The sequence below is a fragment of the Asparagus officinalis genome, chromosome 6 (assembly GCF_001876935.1).
Source record: "Asparagus officinalis chromosome 6, Aspof.V1, whole genome shotgun sequence".
Classification (NCBI taxonomy): domain Eukaryota; kingdom Viridiplantae; phylum Streptophyta; class Magnoliopsida; order Asparagales; family Asparagaceae; genus Asparagus; species Asparagus officinalis.
The window spans coordinates 23,718,588-23,739,894 of record NC_033799.1 but is presented as its reverse complement, the minus strand read 5'-3'; the positions used below and the strand labels follow the sequence as shown (position 1 = coordinate 23,739,894).

The window sequence follows — 21,307 nt, the reverse complement described above, 5'->3', positions numbered from 1 at the left end:
GTTGAAGAAATTCAGTTATGATGGCATTGCCAAGGCGGTGAGTACTCCATTAGCTTCCCACTTTAAGCTATCAGTTAAGATATCACCTATTTCAGTTGAGGACCATGAATACATGTCCAAAGTTCCATATGCCAATACGGTAGGTAGCTTGATTTATGCGATGGTGTGTACAAGGCCAGATTTGTCACAGGCCGTGAGCATAGTATCTAGGTACATGCATGACCCAGAGAAGGGTCATTGGGAGGCTATGAAGTAGATTCTACGGTATATAAAAGGTACTATGGATGTTGGTTTGGTATTCGAGAAGAATAGGAAGAATGGGCAGGATTGTATTGGTTATGTGGATTCCGATTATGCGAGGGATCTTGACAAGCGCCGGTCTACTACTGGATATGTGCTTACACTAGCAAGAGCACCGGTGTGTTGGAGATGCACACTTCAGTCTACAATGGCTCTCTTCACTACGGAGGCAGAGTATATGGCATTGACTGAAGCTGTGAAGGAGGTTTTGTGGTTGCAGGGGTTATTGGATGACCTGGGGATTGTACAGGATACCATCAGGGTACATTGTGATATCATGTCAGCTATCTATTTGGCCAAGAACCAGGTGTATCATGCTCGTACAAAGCACATTGATGTCTGATTCTATTTTGTTCGAGACGTATTGGATGATGGAGACGTCAGATTAGAGCAGATGCACACAAAGGACAATCCGGCAGATATGTTGACCAAAGTTTTCACTAGAGTGAAATTTGGTTATTGTTTGGAATTGTTAAGCATTCTTCGCTGTTGAGGGCCTTTGGAGGCCATGTGGTGAACTATGTGAAGGCTTGATTCCTTAGACAAGAGGATACGTAGGCAAGTCTTTATGATGCAGCCGATTTGGTGAGTAGACATTGACGTTTGGAGAATGGTCTCATTCTCATTTGGTTCCTGACTTATTGTGGATTGAGCGTATTGTTGTGAATTGTTTCACTTTGTACTAGATGCAACAAGTGGGACATTTGTTTTGGTTGGTGTCGGCTCAGTTTTGGGGAAACGTTCGCCGAGGTGAAGATTTGTAGATGATCATACCTGAGATCGAAGCTCACCTTTGATGGTGAAGTTGAGGAGACTAGGAAGATCGCCAGTAGAGGTCGATGGCGAAGTTGAGGAGGCGAGGAAAGTTGCATGTTCAAGATTGCAGGCGAAGTGTTTGGCGAGGTCGAGCTTGGGAAGCGAGCGGATATCGCCTGCTGCGTGGATCGAACTCGCCTGTAGTGGATCTCACCTATAGATGTTGCCCTCACCTATTATCTCACCTGTAGCGGAGTGAGCCTCGCCTGTGCATGGTTGGAGCCAGCTGGAGCATAGCTGGAGCGCATAGACCGACCGACCTAGGGTATCCCTATAAAAGGGAAACCCTATTCGTGCGCGAATTAGTGAGCGCGAGAGCAGAGAGAGAAGAAGAGATTGGCGGCGATAATTTCTAGAGCTTCTGTTCTCCTTGCAGTTTGGGAAATTTCTAATTTTTATTCCCTTTTGTCCCTGTTCTTAATTACTGTTGAGAAGGGGTTGGTGAATATTAATTGGGTTCCTTGTTTGGTTGTTGCTAAGTATTCTAATCTCGTTTGTATTTGTGTGCCATCAGTTCCGCTGTGTACAACAGGGTGTTTGTGACACTCTAATTTAGTCCAACATTAGGAAATGAGTGAGAATTTAAGTGGCTTAAATTATTTAAGTGTTACATCGGTTAGTCGATTTTGGCAGTAGATTGAGCCAAACAACACGTTACACTAGTTGGGTCCCACAGCTTGTACTGCACCAATGGGTACGTCAGGCCGGGGCATGACATGGCCAATATTAGAAGCGGACATATACTAAGTTGACTGCTCAAAGCAGCTAAAATATCATACTGATAATTTTCATCGTTATGCTACAGGAATAAATGATTTGCTTTTATAATAGGTTTATGTGGTTTAGTTCTGATATCTTCTAACTCCCTTTGTAGCCTGCTTCACCCACTAGTTTGGGAAAGGAGATGGCATGTTTTGCTTTCAGACTAAGTGAAGTAGGGAAGACCTTTACAGAAGTGCAAATATTGGGCAAGTGTGTTGGAGCTATTGGAAACTACAATGCACATAAAGTTGCATATCCTGATATTGATTGGCCAACTGTTACAGCTGAGTTCGTGACCTCTTTGGGGTTAGGTTTCAACCCTTACGTGACACAGGCATATTTATTTACTTCTACTACTTTTCTCTTTGCAAGGTTTTACCTAACTGATTCATTTCAGCTTGATGGATTTTTTTTTGCGTAATTAAGTAGTGCATAGACGATTTTGATAAGGTTTTTTCTTTGTGGATGACTTGGATATGTTTCATTAATGGGAGAAGTACTTTATTTACTTGTACTTTTTTGACACTGCTGCTTGTATTCATTGTTCTCTGCTTGAACTAGTTTACTAGTAAACAGTCCTCATGAAGATTTAGGCAACTATACAAACTGTAAAAGTGTATAACTAATAGAGCCTCGGGATTTTCTTTAATATGAGTTTTGCAATCGACTCAGGTGACTAAAATGTAGGTTTTTTTTTACATTTCATGTTTCAAGAATTTACAAAAGGTGATTCATATAGTATGTAGATACTATCATGTGCATGCTTGATAATAAGTAGATACGCTTGCAGGTTATCCATCTATCTTGGAAATACAGTAAATTTATAAATTAACCTATTCTACACCAACCAGTTAGTGCATATATAATAATGGAATTGTAGCGCCAGCTAATAAGTTTGTTAAGTTTGTGTTGTCTGAAAGGTTACGTCAATGTGGCCTATGAATGGACTGACACTTGGCTTCCATGCATACTCTCTGTCTGAGCCTGTTGCTTGCTCCGTATACAGATTGAGCCGCATGACTATATCGCAAAGCTTTTCAATGCAGTTGTTTAGTTTAATAACATCCTGACTGATTTTGATCGGGACATATGGAGCTATATTTCGTTAGGTTATTTTAACCAGGTAACTTTCTTATGCTTGACCACTATACCCCTAAAAATATTAGGACCTATTTTAGCTCCCAAACTTCCAATTTGGAACTAAACGATTTCCCGATAATTTTGCTTTCCAAATGACCAAGGCTGGGGAGATTCGATCTTCAACTTTGCCTCATAAAGTTAATCCCATTGATTTTGAGAATAGTGAGGGAAACTTATGATTGGCTAATGCTATTTTATCTGCTAGCTCTCAGCTCGAAATTGCCCGTCTCTCGTATGCAGGTGTGTATCATTTACTTTTCCATCTTTATTCATGGTTCATGAGGAGTACCTAATGTGAAGTTCAGTGCTATATCATAGTTCAAAAAACACGTCTTAGTGTTTCACTTTGGTAAAGTGATACTATACTTATTGCATGTGTAATCATTGACAGAGGGATTTGACCGATTCCACAGTTTTGAGGAATTTGGGTATTCTCTCTTGGCATACAAAAGTGCACTACAAGGAATCCGGAAGCTTCAGGTTAGTAGTAAAATCTGTATGAGATGGTTATCACTAGAGAAATAGATATAAAGCTAGATGTGTTATTGGTAGGAAATGTGCCGCTGTCGTCGTTCTTTGCTTCATGTATGTTGTTTGTTCTGTTCTTGCTTTAACTATTAGGGTTGGGCATATGTTGAATTTGAATTCGTCACTAATGCAAGATGCTAAATTCTATGAATTACAAGATCATAGAAATGTGGATCCATTTCAAGATGAATTCTTGTCTTGCTGTGAACATAATTTCTATCCAATGTACATCCATCAAATAATATATATCATTTTACCGATGTTTAAGTTTTTTTCTATATTAGTATTTCTTTTCTAAAATTGTACTAACCATTTCCCTCAAAATTATTGTATGAACTATGTCTTTGCTATCCTTTTCAATTTCCTTTAGATCTTTATTTGGGATCCATAACTATGATATCTAGCATAATTCTTTTGAAAAAATTCTGTCTGTACGTCCGAGTAGTTGATACGAAGAAAGATACATCTAAAAGTGGCAAAAGCTCATTTTTTGCTCAATATGCTACCGACGTATGAAGACAATCCCAATGTTAACATTTAATTAGGTGTGGTAAACGGGTCGGGTTGGGTCGAGTAGGGTCATAGTTGACTCAACCCGTATAAGTGTGACGCGACCCGACCCGTTTAACAAATGAGTCAATGCGATTCGCCCGTTTATTAAATGAGTTACCCGACCCGACCCATATAACCTGAATGACCCGTTTATCAAACCTCAGTTCAATATCATGGATACTATATAGATCAAGATGAAATTCTTTTGACTCTTTCGACAATCACAATTCAAAATATGCAATACTGCTACATAGATTGTACAAGTGATAGACCCTTTTGATAAATAATCCTAGTTAAGAATTAGGTTGTCGCTTATTCACAGCATTATAAATCACGGTCCCCACCTTTTTGGCCGTCGCCTCACTCTGACGGACCCCCCAGTCCCTCTGATCCTCGCACGACATAAAAGTCAAAACCGGACCGAACCTAGGCTTTAGAAAAAAAATCAGCGCACTCCCAGGCTGACCTCTGACCCTTCAACCACGCAACGTAGTTCCTCCTCAGATCCAGAGCTCCACTCTTGACCAGATCCCAACAGCTCTCCCCCATCGAGGTGAAGTAGTTCCCCGACAGCGACAAGTTCTCCAGCTTCTCGTAGCTCGCCAGGTCGCAGAGCACGTCGGGCACCCATTTCCTCCCCTTCTACGACCTCCCCTTATCCTCCTTCGATCTTGTCCGTACGAGTGGAACTGCAATCGATCTCAACCGTTGAAATGCTGGCTTGCTGTCGATGAGGGCCAAGACGCAGCCGACCGTGCCGGAGATGCTGGACCTGGCGGGAAACTGGGGGTCGAAGGAAGAGGAGAGAGAGGAGAAGGAGGAGGGTGAAGATGACGAAGATGATCTTCATATTTGGAGTTTGCAACCCATTTAGAATTAAACGGGTTGATATTGGGTTACACGGGTCAGTTCGGATCAACCCTAATTTACCCATCTAATAAACGGGTCAGTTCGAGTTGATCCGTTTATGACTCGACCCATATAACTCGATCCATACCCAATATAAACGGGTCGGGTCATAATTTGCCACCCCTACATTTAATCAAGTTTATTCTAAAACTTGCCCAAATTAGTTTGAAGTTTAAAACTCATTATTTTAAAGTAATAATACTTTGATTGTACATTTTTGATACAGTGGCATCAATATGTCTCATTCCAAATTACATATTTAATAATGACATGACTCATGAAATTACACTGCTTTGTAACTCTCTTCGTTTCTTAATTCTTTATTTCTTCTCCATCATGTGTAGGTAAATGAGTCTCGTCTCAATGAAGACTTAGACCAGGCGTGGGAGGTGCTTGCGGAACCAGTACAAATAGTAAGTCCTGACAGTGCACTGCACTTCCCTTTGGACTATTAGCGTCTATGGTTAAATCTGGAATAATACAGATATATAACAGCAAAAACTAAATAGAAAACAAAAGTGCAGTAATTTAAAATATTTCAACTCATCTGCTGTGCGTTTGTGAAACGCTGTGCTTAAAGCATTATTTGGCCTACTCCGGTGCAAGGATCCCAAAGCCAAATTGCTTCTAGGAACAACAGTCCAGTACTTTAGTGTGCACCGACCCAGTACTGTCAAGATCTTCTCGATCTATAAGGCAAAGATCTCCTCGATCTATCAGGCAAAGATCTCCTCGATCTATAAGACAAAGATCTCCTCAATCTATAAGACAAAGATCTCCTTGATCTATCAGGCAAAGATCTCCTCGATCTATAAGACCTTCTCGGTCTAGGCACTGTTCCTACTAGTTAAAATAATTTTTTAGTATTTTAGAATATTTAAATATGATTTTTAAAAGAGTATTTGTATTTTTCTTGAATTTCTACAATTTTCTATGATTTAAAGTTTAAATTTTATATTTATTTAAATGATATTAATATTTATAAATTAATTTTATGCGGTGAAAATTTATGGAATTTATCTGTTGCGTTACCGATGCTGTTACATGTCATTTTAAATAATACATTGTATTATTTTTATTATTACGCATATTTTCGTATAATACGTTGTATTATTAATTACGTATTATTTGTATAATTTGCTGTATTATTTCTACTGTTATATATTATCTGTCGTATTAGTATAATTTGTTTGTTTTACTGTGTACGTAATTGTCCCATAATTATTTGATTTTAAATTTAAGTAAAAATATTTTTATTATGAATTATTCTCGTTTAATTATACAATATGATTCCGCCGCCGACCTCACCTCTGGCCATGACAGCTCCCCTCTCTGCCTCCACGCCTTCGTCTCCTCAGCCACGAGATCTGCCAGCCGAGCTCCTTCCCTGAGCTCCCCTCCTCCGGCCAGCCACCCCACCTCCTCGTCCTCTCCCGTCACCCCAACTCCTGTCCAGCCACCTCGCCGAACTCGAGCTCGAAGCCGCCGACGCCCTCGCCGTGACCCGCCAGCACTTCGTCGGCCACCCCCACAGCGCCTCCAAACCGCCGCAGCCATGCTCAGATCCGCAGCACCAGCTACCTCCACCGCCACAGCCCCCATCTCTGTCCACTTCGCCGCCTTGAGCCTACACCACCACCCCATTGCCGCTACCTTCACCCTCTCTCGAGCTGCCCAACGTCACCCCCATCAACCCTCAGCCCCCTCTCTCCTCCCCGTCGAGATCCCACTAGCCAACAGTCCCCGACCAGCGCCTCCCCCTCGTCCAGCACCCCTCCTTCGATGCTGACCGCCGTCGTTTNCGTTTCACCCGCAGCCAGATCCGCCGCCTCGAGCTCCACCACAAGCCAAGCCCGAGTTCGCCAGATCCGCCGTGCCCCCGCGCTGGATCTGATCCCGTGCCGTCGACATTGAATCGTTCGACGAACCCTGAGGCAAGATCCCTCTTGCTCTTCGCCTCATCAATTTAATATTTATATCTATGATGAATTGTTTTGATTATTTGCTGGGATATATATGAAATTATTGATTATTGAAATTAATAACAAAATGAAATGATCAGAGAAAAGAAAGAACAGAAAAAGAATAACATGTTTAGGGAAGAATATCGTTTGGATAGTGCCTGAGTTGATCCGACCTGACGTGTCGACACGCGTGAGTCGATACGAAAGACGGAGTGCAAAAACCGATCTTTGAGTTGACGTCGTAAGTCAACTTGAAGGGCGGCGAGACCTGACCCGACAAATCGTAGGATTTTTGGGAGTAGTGTCGACATTTCATGTGTATAATAATTACAAATTGTGATCCCTCTTATACTATTCATTCATAACGAATTGTTCATAGTTTCTAATCATGTATTATAATCTTTATGATATGGTATTAGTCTTAATTACTTGTTGTTTCATGCTGTGATTGATAACCCTTAGTAGTTCATGACTTAGTGACCTCGTGCGTCATGAACAGACCTAGTGACATGCGTGGGTGTGTTGACTGAGTTTAGGTGGTGAACCAGAGCTATTGTGGACCTTGATTGTTGACTTAGAAAATAAGAAGAATTGGGATGGGAAAGTCTATGTTTATGTAATCAGATAAGACTGTTGATATATCTTCTAGGTTCGTACCGGTGGATCGGTGTCACCACTAGGATTGGTTAGTTTGTTGAGTCACAGTGGATCGGTGTCGCCACTGGGGCTCATTGGTTAGGTCAAAGTATATCGGTGTCGCTACTTTGATTTTTGAAATTAATTGGTTGGTTGGGTCAAAGTAGATCAGTGTCGCTACTTTGGTTCATGAATCTATTTGATTGGATGCACATGGGGGATATGCGAACAGTCAGTTATCCGATGATATGAGCATTGACTCTGTGTGAGATATGAACCGGTGACCTGTTATAGGATGACTAGTTACATGACTTGTTACTAGTGGATCGGTGTCGCCACTAGGGTTGCTTGTTGGATCAAAGTGAATCGGTGTCGTCACTTTGGTTAGGATTTATGGATTCTTATGAGATATAGATCAGTTGTATTTCTTTCATACATAGATCGAGATTAATATTTAATTATCTACAAATTGAGACATATGGTATATACATGAGGGTTTCCTTGTTTGGATTATTTCGCTCAACGTACTACGTCTCTTGTTGTAGATTTTTAAGTATTAATCCCATCTATTGTATGATCTTGTTGCTTGGATGGTTTCTGATCGCTACCTGCATGATCTTGTTATTTGGTTGATTTTTGGATTCATCTGATTATTAGTATTCCAGTTGCACGCCTCTATCGTTATTACTATCATCACATGTTCTATTTCTATTTTTGCTATCGCATTGACCATTCATATATTATCATTACCGTTATTGTATTTGTTCCTGCCTTAGGGGATCTTGTCGTGTGTATACACGATGACGTACTCCTATTTTCTGGGTGTACGTCAGATTTAGGAGACGGATAGCCTCAGTTCGGAATCGTACAGGAGCCAGATGATTTTCGGTTGGAGAGCCTTGCAAGTGAAGTAGAAGAACAAGCTGAAGCGTAGTAGTTTTCTTCTGTATTAGCTGATAAACACTAGAACTCTTTTATAGTATTTCTTTAGTTTGATGATGAATTTAGTTATTTTATCAGTACTTTTTATTATGGACTATGTATTTTATTCCTAGTTGGACCGTTTTTGTAATAAGGGTATGATTGATCCATATTTTATGTCTGGGATGATTTACTGTTGATGATATGTCTATTCCTTATTCTGAGTTGTCTTTATATTCTTTTTGTTGTGATCGGGGACCTATGACTTCGTATATTATATTTTTTAACGCTTAGCGTATTGGATTGAGAAGAAAAGAAAAGAGAAAAAAAATAATAGTTTATATTTCTTATCAATCTAATACGTCGCGAGCTTGTTCACGTTCCGATTCTTGGGTATTTTGGGAAGTGGGGCGTGACAGGTTTTGGTGGTGGCCCATGCAGGTCTCGGTCCCGAGTTTCCACTAGCGAGAATATAACAGACAATTTAGACGCATATCATGATTTCATCTGTGAGACTATTCTTGAGCCCTTATCCTACTTTCTTGATAGATTTTGTTTCGTCCTCATCTTATCACTCTTTGACTCCTGAGTTTTCCACGGTCCTTGTCCCATCGCTTCAGGATTACCCTCTCCTTGTATAACCTCTCTTTCCCGTACTGGTCCTTATTTTATGCGTTATTATTTTTACAACTATGTTTTCTTTGATTTGACTTATAATATTATAATATAATATTATTTATTATATTATTTTATGTATCAATACACAGTGTTATATTGTGTGTTTTTCATTAAAAATATATATCATTACTTATATATTTTCAATTATTTAAATCATTTCATTAGATTTCACATATACATCGCATATCATATTTGATATTTAGATTTTTATTGCGTTTAATTATACTTTTGTATATCTATATTGTGTATGAGTATGTTTTTTCTATCATATCATCTATTATTTACTTATATTTAGATTATTGTATATTGTTCGTGTTTTGTAATATACTTTAATAAGTTCATGAATTTAATATTCTACATATGCATTATATTCTTATCCTTTACATTTTCAGTATATAGTTTCTTATCAGTAAGTTTTGTCTTGTTAGATTATTTTAGTATGTTCGCATTGGTTTTGTTATTTTTAAGGGCTATGTAATTCTATTTTGATATTCAAGCATTTATTCATATTGTTAAGTTTGGAGTTAAGTTCTTAATTATCTATATTTGTTACATTATCTCGTATCTTGGTTATTATTCTTTCATAACTAATAAAAGATTATTCTAAATAACGTTTATGAGCATGTAAAGTATTTATTCATGGTTGTTATAGCGTATTTGTATATTTGTTGTTGTTTGCTTCGTTTTCAATACGTATTGTTTTGTCATTGAAACAAAATACATTGTATACGCGTGTTATTTTTAGTATTTATTTTATGATATTTTTAGATAATATGTCTTTTATTGTGTTATTAGTTATTGTTCATTCTCTATTCATTATTTTCGCTTACTTGTGTTGTGCTTTACTTTTTATTCTTTTATAATTACTATTCTCTTGAGCAAGGAGAGCATTCAAAAGTTCACTAATGGCTTGCAATTGCTAGAAGAAGCAAAGAGCATTCTCTTGAATTTGACTCCCTAGTCATACATTGGAGAAGCAGAGAAGTTGTCTAAGTTTATCGACGATCATATAGATTTGGTGAATGGGTTCAGGCTTTTATAGCCGTTGAAACAAACGTTGAATGAACCAGATGAAAATTTTACTAATTGAACTATTTGTGGTTCATGTTACTTCCCCTTTGCATTTTCGTTATGAGCAAAGGCAGTTGATACCACAAACCGTTTGTGTTTGTATTATTGTGTAAGCTTGCAAGGGTAAATTAACAAAAGGAAAATGAAATTGAATAAGCTTGTAGCATTGTTGGGTGATCTTTAGACCAGTGCAATCAGTTTCATTTGGTTCTTTTACTAATGGCTTGGAGGATGAAAATTACAAGCATGAGGCTTCAAATACTAGAAATGGATTCTGGAGAAGCAACACGGGTATGCTTCCATGTATTGCTAAGTTCATTGTATTCTCCTTGTGTCAATTGTATTTTGTATTCTCCTGGTACTTGTATTTGTGATCAACATACAGGAATCAGAATGCTTCTGCTGTTATATTGTAAGTCGAAGGATTTGATTATTGGATTTATGCCCCCATGAAGGTTTTTCCCCCTTGTGTCAATTGCCTCCTTGATAGTTTGTTTTCATTTGAAATACTTGAAGTTTGTTTACCTCAACACTTATATTTATATTGATTTTTGGTTGCTACCCCTTCCGCAGGATGCAATAGTAATTCTTTTTTATACGATTTGAACAATATTCTTGTGTTCTTTTTTTTGAAATAAAGTATCTGGGTACTTGAATCTGTAAATATCAACAAACCTGTGTTTGGTATACTGGTATTGGTGGGACGATTCTACCTTAGTATTCTCTTTTTGTTCACAACATATATTTCTTGGTTTTTACATATTTAGATGTAGTTAGTTGTTGTCCTGTTCTACTCTCTCAATCTTCAACATCTGTATAGTCATGAAACTACTAGTACACTTAAAAACAACTATCAAAATATCCGGTGGAAATTTTATGTTGCATGATCTCGTCTATAAGAATTGAGATACGTGGTAAGGATTGAGAGAATTAGACCTTGTTTAATTATCACATAAGTAAAGAGAATACAAATCCAAAAAATACAGTTGCTTCTCTAATTACATCAAAATATGCAAAATCAACATCTAAATATGTAAAAACAAAAATCACTTACAAAAATCATTCTAGTTCTTTCTCTAATGTGCCTTCAAAGAGTATAGTTTGCTTCGAACTCAAAGAGTAAATATTTGGCAAAACCTATTGACAGTAAAAAGTTTATTGTTCTGTTGAATTTTGTGATAACTATTATATCAAGTTTTGCTCATTACTACTTGAATTAACTTAAGTTTCATCAGCTTAATATTCTGTTCTTTACTGAGAAATAGTGCCTATAGCTTGGGATCTCATGCAACTATTATTATGGTAAGTATGAAGAGTTTTGAGAATTGAAAAAAAAGATAAAAAAGGAAAAAAAAGAAAAGAAAAATGAGCTATTTGTATTGTAGTAAGCAAGCGGACATACAAAAAATAGCCTGATTATTTCTACAAGTAAATTTTCTTTCACTTATAAGGGAATGTACCACAACCACCCAAATACTGTTAGCATCTTTAATATTTGATGAAAGTTAACAGTGGTGATTGTTAACATTACATTCATCATCAGATTTTGCTGACGTGACAATGATCTGACCCTGCCATGTTCAGCAAAAAAATTAGTGAAATCACAAGTTCAACATACACGTTTGTATGAAACTTGTAACTAATTTTTGCTAACGTGACAGCCATATGATCTCCTCAACACTATTTTACAGAAATTTACAAAAAAAACATAGATTGATGACATTGATAATATTAATGACTGTGGTTGACGACTTCCAAATATTAATGATCCGAAAGGATCGAAAAGATACTTGGCTAGCACATGAGGGACCTACAACAAAGTTTTGCCAAAAATCTATATGCATTATTAGATTATCCATCATTTACCTTCCTTTTAAAGAAAATATTTTATGAACTGAACCTAACCTCCACAGGAAACACGTATAAAATGAATCAAGGCTGTAGACGGTAAAAAATACCTCTGTGAACCTACGGGAAATTCGCCTGCAAGAAGTCGCCTGCACAATTCTCTAGCACAGGCCTGAGCCGCATGGTCGTCAAATGTGCTCGGTTCCAGATTCGCCTGAATGATCGGCTCGCCTGCACGAGTTAAGATCGATTGGAATAGCGGAAACTCGCCTTTTACGCAACTCGCCTGCCCGAGTCCAAACCCGCCAGTACAGCTGGGTATCCGCTACCCTACGTACTGGGACAGACTTTCCCATCCCTCTCGACTTGAGAGGAGAGAGAGCATAGTACTCCAGGCCTGTCGGGTGGCCGCTTACAGTACGAGTGATCAGACAGGTGTCGGATCCACCTGAACACTCATAAATGCGTTTCACCTCACTCGTCCGAGTCGGGAGCCGGATCCGCCGGCGCTCGGCAAGGTGGCCAGGCCCACTCGAGTACTATGCACCTACTTCCCCATCTCCCCTGACCGGAAAGGAGAAGGTACAGTGCTCCAAGCAAGCCAAACGGCCACTCACAGTACGAATGAGCGGACAGACACCAAATCAACCTGCGAGCTCATAAATGCGGTTCATCAATGCTGGTCAAATCCACTCGAATAGTGGGCGGCCATTGCCTCACGTACAAGGATGGGCCTTCCCATTCTATGTGACAGCACGTAAAAAACAACCCCTCGAATGACCACTCATGGTACCGAGAGGCGGCAAGACATCTTCCGACAGAACATGGTCATATCCCGTGATTCAAGGAGTATCTATGCCATCTCTCCACCCTTTTAAGAACTTCTTCCAGCCAAGAGGAAAGGGGAGCTTTTGTTAACAGCTTTTGTTAAGAAAGTTCAAGATCGAGCTTTCAAGAGAAAGAGAGCCCAGCGGAAGGTTCAGCAGTTCAGCTTTTCTTCCGAATACACGAAGAAGAGAGTCAACTGTTCTAGCTATCCAGCGACCAGCTCGCAGCTGAATCAGTTAACTGAACCTCCAGCTCTCGACTCTCGAAAGAGTCGACGACAAGCTCCTTGCACGATCCGTGCACTGTAGCGCCCTCTCCCCGTTCAAGGCCCCGATCGCCGCCGAACCCGGAGACTCGAACTCCATCAACTTGAGCCTCTACTGAGTACTGAAGCTCTCCAGCAACCTCATTCGAACCGTCCAAGGGAAGCAGACTCGACACGAGCATCGAGCGAAGCATCCTGTAGCTACCAAAAGACCCCGCACTAAACAAGGAGGGCCTTCCCTCCGCTTCTGTTGTAATTTCGATTTATTAGTTTGTAATATGCTTTCTTATCAATACAAACGAATTCCCTATTTTCGGGAAGATCCAAATTCACACCTACAAAGGCGCTCACTCCTCGCTCTCTCCGATTCCTTAAAAAAAAGGCGGCTCCTTTTTCCCGCTCCACTAAACCTCGGCTCACTCCTCGCTCTCTCCGATTCCTTAAAAAAAAGGCGGCTCCTTTTTCCCGCTCCACTAAACCTCGAACAAATTCCCCCTTTAAAAATCTAGGGTTAGGGTTTCGATCTTGTCTGCAACTCCATGGAAATGCTCTTATCACCCCCTTGAGCCCCATTCACTTTCTTGCCGCCCTTTTCCTCCTCTCCCTCTTTGACTTTGATTAGCAGACAACTAGGCCAGCTAAGATTTCGGATTCAGCCCACCCCTCCTCGGCGATTCGAACCACTTAGGGTTTGGCTGAGCAGTTCAGAAGGAGTCACGACTACGAAGATAAAGATCTCCATTCTTGGTTTCCTGGCTGGGGATTTTTCACGAACACAAGCCCTACCTTTTATTGACTACATGCTTGTTTTTTGCTTTTTTGTGATTATTTTGTTGTTAAGTATTCTTAAATCTGATATAATAGAATCTTGAAATGTTTCAAAAGTGGCATCTTTTGGATTTTGAATAAAATAGGATTTATTATAAGTTTACGGGTGGGAATATTTTGGGATAGAGCATAAAACTTTTAGTAAATAATAAATATCATATGCTATAGGTCACTTTTTTTCTTCTTCTGGATTTGTAATGTAGGGCTTCCACTATTGTATTTTGAATTTCAAGTTCTTAATTTTTTTAAATAAATTGAGATGATCTTTTGACAGTCCCCAATTTATAGTGAGCTGTATTCAATCCAATAATTAGGCTTATGAATCTTCAATGATGATTAACCAATTTATAGTGAGCTGTATTCAATCCAATAATTAGGCTTATGAATCTTCAATGATGATTAAGTTTGAACCAGAATGATCTAATTTTTTTGGAGATCATTTTTCTTTAACTTTCCTCATATTTGGACAACTAGTTGAATATGTTTTGGCGGTGTGAACTTTAATGTTTTAGATGGAGCATCATCGTGAAGAGGAGGTTGTCGATCTTGAATCTCTTAGCATTATGGCTCTATCACCTTTAGATGGCCGATATTTGCAGAAAGTCAAGGTAACTTTCATTAAATTCTCCTATAAGAATGCATATTTAATCAGTGCTTTTTTATTCAACACCAGTGCACAATGTTAGTCTTACATTATGTCTTTTTTAAGAATAATGGTTTCATATTTAAATGTAGATTATACAATCATTTTTGTAGCGAATGATAAAGAAATGTTTCTGGTAAAGCATGAAGAAACTATGGTTGTTGATTGGATATAATTGTTTGTCTTGCTTACAAAGCATAATATGTCTCAAGTATTTAGATAAAAGGTTTAAAGCCTTAGTTAGTTCAAAAGGTTTAAAGTTGTGCCTAAAATGTTCAGTGAACCGTTGGGATATTTATATTTTATATGCATATCTGACAATAGTACTTCTCTTCTAATAAATTTGCATATGATGTAGTATTAGCAGTTTCTGTATGAGTCCATCGACCATTGTTTATTTAGGTCATGCTTATTAGTGTGCTTTCTTTTACAATCTGACAAAACGTCTAGCCTCTGCTTTGATATAGGTAGCAGTCTTCATTAAAACTTATCATAGTGTAGTCATGTCTTAGGTAATGGAGAAAGAGGTAACTTACAAGTAAAAAAGGTTTACCTCTTTCTCCATTACCCATTATGATCTGACAATGCTGGCCACTGTAGTTATATTTTCATATTGGCTACTTATTGCAAAATGCTAATCTTAAGCGATTTTTTTTAGGTAAAATGGTTGCTAAAATTATCAGAAATACCTAAAATCAAGGAGGTTCAAAGCTTTAGCGAGAATGCCAGGTGTTATTTAGAAAGTATAGTTAGTGGCTTCAGCAAAGCTGATGCTCTGGAAGTGAAAAAGTTTGAAAAAGTAACTAACCACGATGTTAAGGCAGTTGAATACTTCTTGAAACAGAAATGTCAATTCAATGCTGAGATTGCTGAGGTGAGTTTTGGACGTTCCTTGTTGTGGGTACTCTATGCTTCCTCTTTTTATAACTACGACTAACTATGGTTTCAAAGATTTCATTTGATGCTTAATATTTGACATCAGATTCTACAAAATTCTTTTTTAGGTACTGGTGCTTTTTCATTTTGCTTGTACATCAGAGGATATAAATAATTTAGCCCATGCATTGGCATTGAAGGAGTCGTTCAACACTGCCATATTTCCTATGATGATTGAGTTGTTGAATGCAATATGCAAATTAGCGAAGGAAAATGCTCATATCTCCATGTTGTCTCGCACTCATGGACACGTATTTTCAGTTGTAGATGAGAGACAACTCTTATTATAACAGAATACTAACTTTTTGTTGATCAGATGTTATCTACGAAAACTTTAATGATATATAAGCATAATTGAAAAACTTATATTTTCCTTTTATTCCTGTTTACACATAGAAGGACATAGTTTGTTGTATATATTGATTTTTAAAAAAGAACCAGAAGCTATTAGACTAAGAAAATGCAGAGAATGCTTCAAGGAAAAAGAAAAATTCTTTTTCATTTCCATGAACTAATTTATTTAGCAATCCTAAATTCTTAATGAGATTTATCCCATATGGAGAAGGGATGCAACTGACAAGAGCACGTTTAGAGAAGGATTAGAGAAGTGGGAGTACACAAAGAAAAACAAAGTACTCTTGGGTTTAAAAAGTTAAACCTAATCTAAATTGCACAGGGTAATATTCCACTGAGAATTTTTCCCTAATGTCTTGGTGGTGGAATTTTTTTTGGTTGAAATAACTCAAATATTTCTAGCTGGTCATTTTGGTAAAAATTTTTTATACAAAAGTAAGCTTTTTTTTAGGGGGGCATATATAGAAATAATTAAATAATGATTACTTGCTGAAACTAAGGAATTTTCTGCATGGGGCTAATACATCATGTATAATTACTGGTTTGATAAAGATTATACTATCTATATTCGTTCATATATGTTCGCAGGACATGTTCTACATTCCTTTCATCACGAGTTTTTATCTTGATGCTATGAAATAAATTGAATGGAACTTTTTCAATCTGAAAGTTAAAAATAATATAATCATGTCTTTGTTTCTTATTTAGTCCTACATCAGAAAATGAGTGCAAAGTTAAGTTGCTTAAATAGGTATGCCCAAGACTTAAGTGTAGCACGTCTACTTGATTTTGGCAGTGGATTGAACCAAACGTATTACACTTAGTGGGTCCCACAGCTTGTACTACACCAATGGGCCTGACGGCCCGGGGCGTAACAAATTGTATCATAGCAGTTGCGAGTCGGAAGTGTGGAGCTAAGTGCTTTGTGGGGCTAAGTGCTATATTGCGAGAGTGCAGTAAGAGCCACCTCTAGAGTCCACATAACCTAGTGATACCGGGATGTGCCAATTCTCATGTCACGATGAGGACGTCGCTTATGTAAGGTGGGGTGTTTGTGACACTCATAGTTAGTCCAACATCAGGAAATGAGTGAGAATTTATGTGGCTTAAATTATTTAAGTGTAACATTGGTTAGTCGATTTTGACAGTAGATTGAGCCAAACAACTCGTTACACTTGTTGGGTCCCACAGCTTGTACCGCACCAATGGGCCCGTCAAGTCGGGCCGTGACATGGCCAATATTAGAAGCGGACATATACTAAGTTTACTGCTCAAAGTAGCTAAAATATCATATTGATAATTTTCATCGTTATGCTACAGGAATAAATGATTTGCTTTTGTAATAGGTTTATGTGGTTTAGTTCTTATATCTTCTAACTCCCTTTGTAGCCTGCTTCACCCACTACTTTGGGAAAGCATATGGCAAATTTTGCTGTCAGACAAAGTGAAGTAAGGAAGACCTTTACAGAAGTGCAAATATTGGGCAAGTGTGCTGGAGCTGTTGGAAACTACAATGCACATAAAGTTGCATATCCTGATATTGATTGGCCAACTGTTACAGCCGAGTTCATGACCTCTTTGGGTTTAGGTTTCAACACTTACGTGACACATGCATGTTTATTTACTTCTACTACTTTTCTCTTTGCAAGGTTTTACCTATCTGATTCATTTCAGCTTGATGGATTTTTTTTTGCGTAATTAAGTAGTGCATAGACGATTTTGATAAGGTTTTTTCTTTGTGGATGACTTGGATAGGTTTCATTAATGGGAGGAGTAATTTATTTACCTGAACTTTTTTCACACTACTGCTTGTATTCATTGTTCTGTGCATGAACTAGTTTACTAGTAAACAGTACTCGTGAAGATTTATGCAACTATACAAACTGTAAAAGTGTATAACTAATAGAGCCTCGGGATTTTCTTTAATATGAGTTTTGCAATCGACTCAGGTGACTGAAATGTAGGTTTTTTTTTGCCATTTCACGTTTTAAGAGCTTACAAAAGGTGATTCATATAGTAAGTAGATACTATCATGTGCATGCTTGATAATAAGTAGATACACTTGCAGGTTCTCCATCTATCTTGGAATTACAGTACCTTTATCAATTAGCCTATTCTATACCAACCAGTTAGTGCATAAATAACAATGGAATTACACGCCAGCTAATAATTTTGTTAAGTTTGTGTTGTCTGAAAGGTTACGTCAATGTGGCCTATGAATGGAATTGCACTTAACTTGCATGAATACTCTCTATCTGAGCCTGTTGCTTGCTCCGTATATAGATTGAGCCGTATGACTATATCGCAAAGCTTTTCAATGCAGTTTTTCAGTTTAATAACATCCTGACTGATTTTGATCTGGACATATGGAGCTATATTTCGTTAGGTTAGTTTAAGTAGGTAACTTTCTTATGCTTGACCACTATGCCCCTAAAATATTAGGACCTATTTTAGCTCCCAAACTTTCAATTTGGAACTAAACGATTTCATGATAATTTTGCTTTCCAGATGACCAAGCCTGGGGAGATTGGATCTTCAACTATGCATCATAAAGTTAATCCCATTGATTTTGAGAATAGTGAGGGCAACTTGTGTTTGGCTAATGCTATTTTATATGTTCTTAGCTCAAAATTGCCCATCTCTCGTATGCAGGAGTGTATCATTTACTTTTCCATCTTTACTCATGGTTCTTGAGGAGTACCTAATATTAAGTTCAGTGCTATATCATAGTTCAAAAAACACGTCTTAGTGTTTCATTTTGGTGAAGTGATACTATACTTATTGCATGTGTAATCATTGACAGAGGGATTTGACCGATTCCACTGTTTTGAGGAATTTGGATATTGGATCTGGGTATTCTCTCTTGGCATAAAAAAGTGCACTACAAGGAATTAAGAAGCTTCAGGTTAGTAGTAAAATCTGTATGAGATGGTTATCACTAGAGAATTAGATATAAAGCAAGATGTGTTATTGGTAGGAAATGTGTCGCTGTCGTCGTTCTTTGCTTCATGTGTGTTGTTTGTTCTGTTCTTGCATTAACAATTTGGGTTGGGCATATGTTGAATTTGAATTCATCACTAATGCAAGATGTTAAATTCTGTGAATTACAAGATCATAGAAATGTAGATCCATTTCAAGATGAATTCTTGTCTTGCTGTGAACATAATTTCTATCCAATGTACATCCGTCTAATAATATATATGATTTTATGGATGTTTAAGTTTTTTTCTATATAAGTCTTTTTTTCTAAAATTGTACTAACCATTTCCCTCAAAAATATTGGATGAACTATGTCTTTCCTATCCTTTTCAATTTCCTTTAGATCTATTATTTGGGATCCATAACTATGATATCTGGCATGATTCTTTTGAAAAAATTCTGTCTGTACGTCCGAGTAGTTGATGTGAAGAAAGATACATCTAAAAGTGTCAAAAGCTCTTTTTTTTGCTCAATATGCTGTCGACGTATAAAGACAATCCCAATGTTAACATTTAATTAGGGGTGGCAAATGGGTCGGGTTGGGTCGGTAGGGTCATAGTTGACCCAAACCATATAAGTGTGACCCAACCCGACCCGTTTAACAAATGAGTCAATGCAATCTGACCCGTTTATTAAACGGGTTACCCGACCCGACCCATATAACCCGAATGACCCATTTATCAAATCTCAGTTCAATATCGTGGATACTATATAGATCAAGATGAAATTCTTTTGACTCTTTCGACAATCACGAGTCAAAATATGCAATACTGCTACATAGATTGTACAAGAGATTGACCCTTTTAATAACAATCCTAATTAAGGATTAGGTTGCCGCTTATTCACAGCATTATAAACCATGGTCCCCACCTTTTTGGCTGTCGCCTCACTCCGACGAACCCCTAATCCCTCTGATCCTCGCACGACATAAAAGTCAAAACCGGATAGAACATGTGCTTTAGAAAAAAAACCTACGCACTCCTAGGCTGACCTCTGACCCTTCAACCCTGCAATGTAGTTCCTCCTCAAATCCAGAGCTCCGCTCTTGACCAGATCCCAGCAGCTCTCCCCCATCGAGGTGAAGTAGTTCCCTAACAGCGATAGGTTCTCTAGCTTCCCGTAGCTTGCCAGGTCGCAAAGCACGTGGGGCACCCATTTCCTCCCCTTCTCCGATCTCCCCTTATCCTCCTCCGATCTCGTTCGTACGAGCAGAACCATGACCGATCTCTATCGTTGAAATGCTAGCTCGCTGTCAATGAGGACCGAGTCGTGGCCGACTACGTCGGAGATGCTGGACCTGGCGGGAAATTGGGGGTCGAAGGAAGAGGAGAGAGAGGAGAAGGAGGAGGATGAAGACGATGAAGATGATCTTCATATTTTGAGTTTGCAACCCATTTAGAATTAAACGGGTCGGTATTGGGTTAAACGGGTTAGTTCAGGTCAACCCTAATTTACCCATCTAATAAATGGGTTAGTTCGGGTTGACCCGTTTATGACCCGACCCATATAACTCGACCCGTACCCAATATAAACGGGTCGGGTCGGGTCGGGTCGGGTTGATGGGTCGGGTCATAATTGCTAGACCCTAGAGGGGGATGATTAGGGTCTTATGCTAATCTAATCTGATTATATGCCAATTAAAATTAATTAACAAGTTATCCTAGTAAGTATGAAATACAACAAGATATGTGAGCTAGGATAAAAGATATACACATGGATATGTGCAAGAATATACAATATAACCAAAGAGCAATATCCTATCAAAGAGATATATGTAATAAGTTATATGTGCAAGGATATGTAAACCAAGGGCACATAAACATAAACAATGGCAATACAGAAAGGATGAACAGTGAACACAAATAAATACGCCATTGCAAACTCAAACAAATGATATGATCACGGAGTTTGGTCTAACCACTTGACCTATGTCTTCGCTCCTCACCTCGAGGAGATCTCCACTATCACAATCGGGTTTTGTACGTTCACCCGAATAACGTTTACACCACACAATACGGTTTTCTAGTTTACCGGAAACTCCACAATCAACACTCTTGCAATCCCACTCTACACCCTCTCATGTGTTGAACTAGACGTGTCTCCCTTAAGTGCACGGATACAACCTCTCCCTAGGTTCGTCAACCAACACTTCTCTCAGTGTACAAGTGTATTACAAAGTGAATCTCACAATAAGCACAAATATAATAAATGATTGTTCTCTAATATGGATGAGAACACAATGAAACTCACACTCAATTGTTATAACTCTCACCAATCCAAATATACTATGTATGAAAATACAATAAGCTCAAGTGGGTGTGTGTAAACAATGAGTGAAATAAAGACAAC

At 38.3% G+C, this 21,307-nt stretch overlaps 1 pseudogene; it reads left to right on the top strand.

The window, feature by feature from the left end:
- LOC109845915 overlaps window positions 1–21,307 on the top strand; it is a 43,316-nt pseudogene that overhangs the window by 19,659 nt on the left and 2,350 nt on the right.